The sequence below is a fragment of the Pinus tabuliformis genome, chromosome 7 (assembly GCF_031772625.1).
Source record: "Pinus tabuliformis cultivar Carrire ecotype Pingquan chromosome 7, CPIR1, whole genome shotgun sequence".
NCBI classification, from domain to species: domain Eukaryota; kingdom Viridiplantae; phylum Streptophyta; class Pinopsida; order Pinales; family Pinaceae; genus Pinus; species Pinus tabuliformis.
Window position 1 is genome coordinate 432,602,416 of NC_142293.1, and position 11,086 is coordinate 432,613,501.

An 11,086-nucleotide genomic window follows, 5' to 3' on the forward strand; every position below is an offset into this window, starting at 1 on the left:
TGCAACCTCATTATCTCTTGGGTGAAGATCTATGGTACATCACTAGTTGAATAAGTAGACTTCACTGGAATGAAGTGTGCTACCTTTGTCAACCTACCAACCACAACCATAATAGAATCACGTTGTCAAGATGTCCGTGAAAAACCTATAATGAATTTCATGGAAATGACCTCTCATTTCCACTTTGGAATCAGAATCGATTGTAGTAGACCACCTAGATGTTTTCACTCTGATTTTACCTATTGGCAATCCAAACAGCTAGCCAAAAACTATTCCACTTACTTACTCAGATTCAACCAATAGTATAACTTCTTCACCATTATCAATGTCTTATGATATCCTGTATGACTTGAATATGACTTAACATGAAATTCCCTCAAGATAAGCTTCTTGAGCTCATTGTTGTTCAAAACATCGATCATTTCCCTAAATATGACCAAACCATTTGTTGTGAGATGATAGTCCACATCCTAATCACTTGTACCCTGTTGCTGTAACCTATTCCTAAGCTCCCTATAAATGTCATCCTACTGTCTTTCCTGTAATATATGATCTTATAAATTCTTCCCATATGAACTCATAACTGTTATGTGATTTACTTGCACTCTTCTTCTAAGAGCATATTCAGCCATGTTCTCTTTTCCTTTAATGTACTAGATCTCATGGCAAACCATCTAACTTGTCTGGCATTCAGATTCATTTGATCAAATAAATATCTCAACCCACTATGATCACTCATCAATACAAACCTCATTCCAAGAAGATAGTGCCTCCACATCTTTGCATGGATGATCCTTGCCAACTCAACATCATGTGTCACATAGTTCTGCTTGTGCTCATTTAATTTCCTTGATTCATAACATACCACCTATCCCTCCTACATTAGGACTCCACCAAGTCCTCTCTTAAAATCATATGTACACACCACAAACTCTTTATCTAGATCTACAACCTTGAGGACTGGAGCATTTGTCAAAACTACTTCAACTGCTCAAAACTTGCTGCACATTCCTCTATCCATTCAAATTTCTTTCCTTTTCTCTATAACTATGTAAAAGGATAGGAAATCTGTGAGAAATTTCTAATGAACCTCCTTTAGTAACCTTCTAACCCCATGAATGATCTGATCTCATCCACATTTCTAGGAGCTTCCCATTCCATGATAGCTCTTATCTTTTCTGGATCCATTTTTATGACTTCCTTGGAAACCACATGTCCCAAGTAATGTACCTTTGTCTGAAAGAAATTTCATTTGCTAAGCTTGGCATACAACTAATGCTCTCTTAGAAATATCAATATTGTTGCTAAGTGTTCGACATGCTCTTCCTCATTCTTCGAATATATCAATATATCATCAATGAATACAATCACAAAATTGTCCAAATAAGGACACAACATACTATTCATTAAGCACATGAAAGTAGTTGGAGTGTTAGTCAAACCAAAAGGAACTACAATAAACTCATAATGCCCATACCTATTTCAAAAAGCAGTCTTGTAGGTGTCCTCATCTTTAATTCGTACCTAATGATATCTGGATCTCAATTCAATATTCAAGAACATTACTTCTCCCTTCAACTGGTCGAACAAGTCATCAAGCCTTAATAATGAATACATATTCTTAATCATCACCTTGTTCAACTACCTATAATAAATTCACAACCTAAGAGCACCATCCTTCTTCTTTACGAACAATATTGGTGCACCCCACAATGATACACTTGGCCTGATGTATACCTTGTCAAAAATTTCCTTCAACTGCAACTTCAATTCCACTGGCTTTGGAGTGCTCATCCTGTATGGTTCCTTTGATGCTAGTGTTGCTCCTGGTACTAACTCAATAAAAAAGTCCACTTCCCTATTAGGAAGAAACTTTGAAATCTATGCTAGCAATACATCCTCAAACTGCTGCAAGATCGGGTACTTCTTCAAGACTTTCACATCTTCAACATCCTTACCTTTATCACTAGAAATATCTACTACAAATAACACACACCCTTTCATGTGACTGTGCTTCACTTGCATAGTTGTAACCATTATAACTAATGTAGACTTATTCTTACCCTACAAGATTCTTTATTCTCCATTCTCATCCAAGCACTCAATGGCCTTATCATAACAATCTACTTTGGTTTTGTGAAGATACAACCAATCCATACCCAAAAGCATATTGTATTATCCCAATGGAAGTACATTCAGATGTGATGATGTAGGTATATCATTCAACTCAAATGCATGAGCTCTTACCCAATGATGAACTCTCTTCTTAGTTCTTGTAGCCAACCGCACTAATCAAGACTCTGCATGCACTTATTTTCTCAAACTACACTTATCCACTAGGTCAGGGTTAACATAAATATAATTAGATCTAGGGTCAATCAAAATAGAAACAACTTGATCACAGAGCTTACCATCCATCTTAATAATATATGCCTGGTGATCCACCTGCATATTACCCAATGTTGCATAGATCTGAGGAATGATTTGTCCAACATCCCCAACTATTTGTGCTTCTTGTGCATTGTATATTTGAGGCCTACCACTGTGATATGACAGGTAATCCTTCTGGAGATGCTCCTTGCCACATATCCATCACTGCAATTGTTTCTTACCCTCACCTTTATTCTTCTACCCTTAAGGTTGTGACCCATGTCCCTTTCCAATTACATTAAACTTCTTGCAAGGAACAAAATTATCTTTCTCACCTGTATCTTGAGGTATTGTTCACTTCAGTGTCCATTTACCCTTAGTCTTGTTTTCCCTTTCTAACCTTGTTGAGATTCATCTTATGTTTCGATTACTGATAACAGTGCTTCAACTTCCCAATTATTTCTTCAAGTGATTGAGGCTCATCATACTCAATCTAATCCTCAAATGCTAATGGTAATCCACTAACAAATCTCTAAACTTTGGCTTTCTCATCCTTAAGATACAGTGCATACCTCAACAACTCCAAGAACTTAGTTGTGTACTTGTTAGGCCCCTATACTACTAGTGTAACCCCTTATTGTTATTAGTACAACCCACTTATTATATTGATGTACCCATGTAGTGCCCATATTGTTACTATTGTGCCCCATAGAAGCCTGCTATTATTATTATTGTGCCCTTACATTATTATTGTTATGTCGGCTCTGATTATGTTATGACCCCTTAGACTCCTATATATAGAAAGGAGGTATTTTCATTTGTATCATCCAAGAATTGTTCATTTATGTAATGTAAAGGAGGTTGCCCCCTTGAAGAGGCTGAATTCTAAGGTGTTTATCTATCTTTTCTATCTTTTCTTGAGCTGGTTTCATAACATTTGGTATCAGAGCTTTGGATTCTAGGGTTTTGTTGCTCCAAACATGTCATCGTGGCATTTTCGCTATAACTTTTTTTCTGTGATGTTTCAGAAGTCGCAAAAAAACCCATTTGAGAAGAAATATCGCTGAACCTTGGGTCCAAATTTTAGAGCTTTTTGCATGACATTTTTGGAGATATGATCTGAGGAAGTTGGTCTTTTTGCAGACTCCTGAATTACATTCAAAACAGGTGACCTGGGGAAAATCATCATAACTTTCTCTTTGAGGATCGGATTGAAATTTCGTAAGAAGGTATAGAAAGAGGACAGACTGTAGTTTCTTGTATATCTTTTTCAGAGCCAAAGGTTAAAAATTGACACGTGGCACTTCATACAAGTTCGCTCTTCTGGAAAGGTCTATAATCAGGTCATCTTGGGAGATTGTGCATAACTCTTTCTTGGAGAATCCAATTTGGATCAGACTAGTGGCATTGGAAAGAGGAAATAGGAGGCTACTACAGGTAGCAATTTCAGAACTTAAATATCCAAAAGTACAGAGTTATAGTTGTTTAAAGATCGAGGTCCTAAAATCAAGAAAAAGCAAGATGAGGAAGTTTGATGGAAAGGATCTGGTAAATTGGATACTTCAGATGGAGCAATATTTTGATCTACAAGGTGTACCACTATTACAAAAAGTATGTATTGCATCTTCATATTTAGAACCGGATCAATTTTTATGGTATAAAGGGCTTTTTTCTCGTAAACAACTTGTTACATGGTCAATTTTCACAGAAGAAATGATAGCACATTATGAGGATACAAAGAGCGACACCTTCTTTAGAGCAACACCACAACAATTGGAAAGAGTAAAAGGGCTTTGTGACATAGTGGAAAGAAAAACTGTGGAAACCAGGAAGCATGCCCCTCACAACTATAAAGATGGAAGTGTTGTTTCTCCTAGCCTTCTACAACCTACAAGGGTTACACCACAACAATTGGAAGAAAAAAGAGAAAAAGGGCTTTGTTACAATTCTGATAGAAAATGCACTAAAGGTCATAAGTGTGCTGAGAAGAAATTATTTTACATAGAATGTGAAGAGGAAGGAAAAATCATATTGGAACCTGGAGCAGTCACAGAAACAAGAACCCAACAGCTACGAAATCAATCAATTTTAGAGTATCTCATCAAGTGGAAGAACTTACCCACTGAAGATTCCACATGGGAGGACAAGAATTTTATACAAGAGCATCAAGAACTACTCAAGCGTTGAGGACAACGCTTTTTGAAGGAGAGGGGCATGTTAGGCCCCTATACTACTAGTGTAACCCCTTATTGTTATTAGTACAACCCACTTATTATATTGATGTACCCATGTAGTGCCCATATTGTTACTATTGTGCCCCATAGAAGCCCGCTATTATTATTATTGTGCCCTTACATTATTATTGTTATGTCGGCTCTGATTATGTTATGACCCCTTAGACTCCTATATATAGAAAGGAGGTATTTTCATTTGTATCATCCAAGAATTGTTCATTTATGTAATGTAAAGGAGGTTTCCCCCTCGAAGAGGCTGAATTCTAAGGCGTTGATCTATCTTTTCTATCTTTTCTTGAGCTAGTTTCATAACAGTACTCCTCATCTATCATCAATCCCATATTTATCTCATGGAACTCCTTAGATTTATTTTCATAGTACCTCTCTGATAATTACTTCTTCCTGAAAAGTCTCTTGAGTTCGTGCCAACTCAAGTCCTCTATCCTGATGTCTCTAACCTGCTTCACATCTTCCCACCAGATGTCTTCTTTCCCTTTGAGGTTGAAAATAACTATCATGGCCTTCATGTTCTTTGTGTAATCATGAAACTCAAAGAACTTATTCACTCCAAGCAACCATGCCTCTACATATTTTGGCTTCTTCAACTCTCCAAAAAATGTAGCTGGCTTGGTTTTCTTGAAATCATCTGACAAATATACTCTATCATTCCTTCTATAAGGATGATAGTGATGATGACCATGGTACCTCTTAGAACTAGAACTAGAATAAAGCCCATGTCCACTGCCTCTCCTATCAGGTGTATCCAAGAATCTACCATTTATGACTGTGTCATCTCTATCTGACCTGTCCCCACCATGATATTTTCTACCATAGGCTCCATAAGTCTTGTCCTCCTGTCCATGGCTGGTCCTAAGTGGTCCCTATCTCTGCAAGTCCGAAAAAATCTGAAGGACAACTCAATTGATCTTTACTTGTTTCTCATGTGCACTTTCAAGTCTCTCTTGTGACTGAATGATTCTATCATTATCTGCCTTGCAACTTCTCATTTTTTCCCTCAAAATTCTCAAAGTGTGATCCAGGTGGATATTAATGGCCACCTGCCAAATCCACTTGGATCCCCACCATTGTTTCTTTTAGCTTTTCAATTTCCTTAATTGTAGCACAGTTTACTATTTTTAGTAGTTTTTCGGGTCGTGAACTTCCGGAGCCGTTTTGAGGCCCTAAACAACGTTTTCTGGGAAAAGTAGGAGCAACACGAGTCCATGGACCGATGTTGCTCTTCCCAAAGTTGTAGTTCTCGGATAGATATTTCTAACGATATACCGTGTGGGTCAAACAAACACTCTATGCCAAAGTTACGACCCTCGGAAGTTGATGTACCAAATTACCCAAACGGGGCCCACAGTTTGGCATTTCATCTTCTAGGGTTAGGTTTTTAGATGTATAGGTGTTATAGACATTTTTGTACCTTACAACTATAAGCATGAAATGTCCATAAACCAAGGGATCCTAAGTCCCTAAAGATGTTGTTCCAGCTCCTAAAAAAACAAGGTCAACAAATTACAGCTTCTCCCAGAAGTTCTCCACCAGAAACTGCTCAAAACTAGTCAAATCAGGATCAATTCAGATGCTCCACTAGCTGGCTGCGTTGCAAAGCACCCAAATACACTGGCTAGGTGCATTGCAACGCACTTGAATGCACTACCAGGGTGCGTTGAGCGGGAAATGACAAGTGGCAGAATCATTCAACGAGGTGGAGAGACAATGGAAGCTTCCAGAATCTTCTGCAATGACACTTGCCTCACTGAATTCGACCAGTGATGAGTAAGAGGCTCTCAGTCTCCAAGTGGAAGCAAGAACTGACAGAGAGAAGCCACTAATAAACTCATGGGATGACTCATCCTCTTTGCATACATCTATATATGGATCCCTCACCAAGAGATCCGGAGGCTGGAATTTTGTACATTGCAGAGAATTGCTGTTGGTTTTTTTATTGACATCAGAGTATTGGGTGATTTATGCTTTGTTGGAGGTGAAGAAGGGATTCTATGCTGGGAGGCTGATGCTGGATCAGGACTCATCGGTTGTAACTCCTCCTGGATCTTCTTTTTTTATCAATAAAACTACTTGAGTTTCTCCTACATGCTTGTATATCTGATGTGTGTTATATTTGTATGTTTAGCTTAAATCTGATCCTAAGCTTTTTATGAACATAAATCTATGTCTTTGTGTAGTTTCTCTCTTCTATGAACTTGCAGGAACTTGGTGACACTGGGCAAGTGAGGGAGCAGTTCGGTGGAAGCTGACAAAGAGAGGATAGATTGGATCGAACAACTAGCGCAAGACACAGGTCGGTTCATCTTAATCATCTTCGTTTATAGTTCATAAAGAAGAATACAAGAGTAGTTTTCCTTGTTTGTTTCTGAGGTCACTGTCACAACCCTGTGGGATAGGGTCGTTCTAAATGGACACTTTTCCCGAAAACAAAATGGCGACTCCGCTGGGGATCGTGTCTAGTTAGTTTATTTGTGTTTCTATTGGTGTTCATCTCATAAACTTAGGAGTGGCGAATCGAACTGCATTTGCCATTTACAAATGCAAAGTAGACATCTGCTACTCAAGTCCATTCACTGGGCATGTTTATGATCTGAACACTTGACTCACAAATGATATGATTACCCTTTGTGATAGCTCTCAAACCTCTTGTAAATCAAGCCTCTGATTGTGTACATTTGATTGCTTTTTATCCGACCAAAAACCATAGATTAAACTGCAAACCGTGACCCAGAACCCAGAGAAAATTCTCGTTTCTGCTTCAGCGCAGGCTCTGTTAAGAGACTCTGCATTTCAGCGCAGTTCCCCAGAGAGCCACCTGCGTTGCAATTCAGTTTCTCTGTGTAGCAGGTGCGTTGATCAGCCTAGCCCTGCCTAGCTGAGGTTCTTCGCTCACTTTTTCCAGTTTTGCCTCTGATTTTTGCAGCCTGTGATCAGTGTGTTTGTCTGTCTGAAAACCCCTTTTCTTTTCCTTAATTCCGCCTCAGTTGTATAAAATAAACTGTATTTGTTACGTCATTTACAGTTTCCCATTGCAAAAGTAAACTGATCATACTGTCGCCCTTAGATCTAGATCTGTCGTAAGTGTCGTTTTGATCTTAGGGGAAAGTTTATTTGCTCTTGACAGTCGATTACGCTTTTACTTTTGCCTTTGGTTTGAATTTGTGAATTTCTAGTGTCGAAACAAGTGTTTACTTCAAAATCATAAAGTGTCGTAATCGTCTCTAGCTTTTGATTTCGAAAATAAGCTTGTTTGTGTTTTTCACTTGAAATCGAATTCAAATTTGTACAACGACTTTCTTTTTAGGCATCAATATTAAGAAAGTGAAAAACAAATACATGCACAATTGCATTTGCATATTGACAGTTTGTATGGCTTGATTTAGGAAAAGTGCATTTACAGTGTGCTCTTTGCTCTTTGAGAAAAGATTGTGTCTTTCTTTTCCCCTTGTAGCTAGGATTTTCATTGCTGAAAAGAGATAAAAGCTTTCTTATCATCTTTAGACTGCATTTTAGGAATTACATCTACATCTCGTGGTGAACCCAAAAGGCAAACTTCATAAGAAAGATCAACCTAAAATAAATTCAATGAACTTAACAACGCTTTGTAACTTAACGCACAACATCTAGAGGTCTAGGCTAGAGACGTATTCCGGCGTCGTAAAGCCTGGTAACCGTTGTCCTCACTATTGGTTGGGTGATTCCTCCACTTTGAGACGATAAGTGCCAGTACGGACTTGTGCTCCCACGTACCGTCGAGTATATATTGGGAGACCCCTATAGGCATAAAACCTTTATCCATAGGAAGCCGTGTCGGCCGCCCTACTGATCGCAATGCACTGAACACAGCGTTCGGGAAGATTGACCGCCTGTACCCTAAAAAGTATTCTGTGGTTTTGCGATTGGTTTGGCACTTCCTCTACCTAGACCTCCAGAGCAGTCCCTTTCGTTCCTTTTCAGACTCCTTAACGGAAAAGGTCCATCTGAGCGCTTGTCACTTCAGGCTCATTAAAAATCGAAGGAGACTAGAGTCATCTTTTGTTTTTTCTCGACTCTTTAAAACTGAAAAAACAAAGTTGTATCAAAGCGTGTTAAAATTTATTTTAAGCGGAATATTCATACCCTTTTCCTGCGTTGATCTTTAGGTTGAGAAAATGGAGCCTACCAACCAAGGAATTCCCCTTGGTGGAAATCCTAGTCCCTTCTCCTCTTGGGGAGATGTTGGTGCGCCCCATATGGCCACATTGTCGCTTCCAGGACTGACAATTGGCTTGCCAGTTTGGCTCTTCTCAACCAATGTCGTTCAGAACACCACTATTCCTAAACAGTCGAATCAGCAGTTAGACGAGTCCAGAGTTACCCACCAACCTTCTACTTCCTCTAATTCTTCCTCTCTTCCTTCCTCTTCACTTAACGGGACTGGTAAAGCTAAAAACCAAGTTCCTAAGGAGAAGAAAGAAAAGAAGAAGAAGGAGAAAAAGAAGAAGGAGCCAAAGGCGAATAAGGGAAAACGAGTGTCGTCTAATGAAAATCCACACACAGCACCGACCAGGCCTAAATTGCCATGTGTCATTTGTAGAGGAGACCACTTTCACAAAGATTGTCCTTGCATCCCCCGGATACTAAGGGACTGGTCTCCTCGTTTGCACAATCCGGTGTCATCAACCTCTAGAGATCATGTTGAAAGCACATCGTCAACTAGTGAAAGTGAAGCCCCAGGACAAAAAGGGAAAGCTAGATTTCCCTGTAGACTGTGCGAAGGCGACCATGCCCTCCACCATTGTCCCTTCTTAGACGAGGCTAAAAGAGTTTTGGATGATCGTCCAGTTTCACCGTTACGACTTCCTCCTGGATATAAAAAACTCTTGCCGAGTCCGTCACTAGTTGAGAACCCAGCTGGCCCGCTCAAGTGGTCGACTGAAGCGTCTATCATTCAGGATAAACCAACTGAATCCATACCAGACGAAAGTCAAAAGGTCGAGGCAGCAGTTGACCTGGTTTTGCCTTCAGAGGTTTTATCTTCGAATGATACAGTCACTGAAGAGGATAAGGATGACACCGTCCAAATTCTCTTCATCAACACAGACTCCGACGAACATGGGAGCAATCTACCCATTCCTTTACCGCAGGAAGGAAGTTCGTCAGAGCCGTACCCGGCCGTTTACTCGGTCCAACCTCCAAGCAACCTAGTTGTATCCTTTGACTAGAATCAACTAGGCAGACCCCGTTTGCCAGCAAGCATACCATTCCGAATTATCGTTCAAATATATAGAATGGTCATGGCTGGCACCATCATAGATGAGGGGGCTTCTGTGAGTATCCTTTCCTCTATTGCTTGGAAAGCGCTTGGTTCGCCATCGCTGTTGCCTGAGATGAGAAATCTAACAGGCTTTGATAAAGGAACCAGTCGACCTTTAGGGATCCTTCTCAATGTGCCCACGAAGGAAGAGTGGTCAAGCTCGTGGACCAGCTTTCATTTCCCGGATCACGCATCGCAAATAGTCATATACCGTCCCTAAATGGTCTCTTCACGCAAGAAATGTCTCAAGTCCCAGTCCGTCCTCCCGATGAGCGCGAGTAATTCGGAGGGATATGACTGAAACCTAGGGGGCATGCGTTCTAGTCTGCTTCGGCAAGAAAACTTCGGGTATAGAGTAGGTTTCCGCAGGAGAATATGACTAGTCCGTACCCCGTCCGTGATTGGAAGAGGGGTTGTTCTAGAATAAGATTCTCTTGTCAAAGTTATGAGAGTTGGTTGATCTCGCCACTCACCTTTGTCTATTTCGGTAGACATCGCCGAAGAAGTGTTTTTTTTGCACCCCGAATAGAGCAATCTTTGGGTAACCTGTAAGAGGTAGGCCTCTCCCGGTAAAACAAATGTTGTATTGGACTAAAGAAGGGGTAACCTTGAAACTATATTTTATACCTGGGGGCATGCAAACCTTTTGGAGTGCAAGCAAAGAGCGATTATTTATCTATTTTTTTTTATTAGTCGTTTCCTAACTTACATAAAGAAAGGATGTGGGGCAAAAATCTAAAAGTTTCCAATTTTATATGAGACATTCTTATCATATGACTGGATTAATCGAGCAGTTTTAGCACATAGTTCAAGCTCGTTAAAAAATAAACGCAAGACCGAGCAAGTGTTTCCACCCGCGTTTAAGCTTGTTAAAAAATGAAATATTCCCCGGTAAATAACCACCGTGAATGTAGTACTTCAGCCATTAAAGCCTTGGTCGTGTTTGCACCGTCACCTCCATTTTTCATTGGCCGATCATTCACCTCCATTTGATTGTTTACCCATTTTGAGGAACAGCTGCGAAGAGTGATTTCACTAGCCATCCTTGTGACACTGCCGTGATTGGAAAATTCCAAACCTTACCTGGAATCAGCTGCTACCCTGTTTATCACTCGTTCCTCAAAAGACGAGTCTCCTTTAAGCTCTTTTCATCTGACTCGTAAAATAT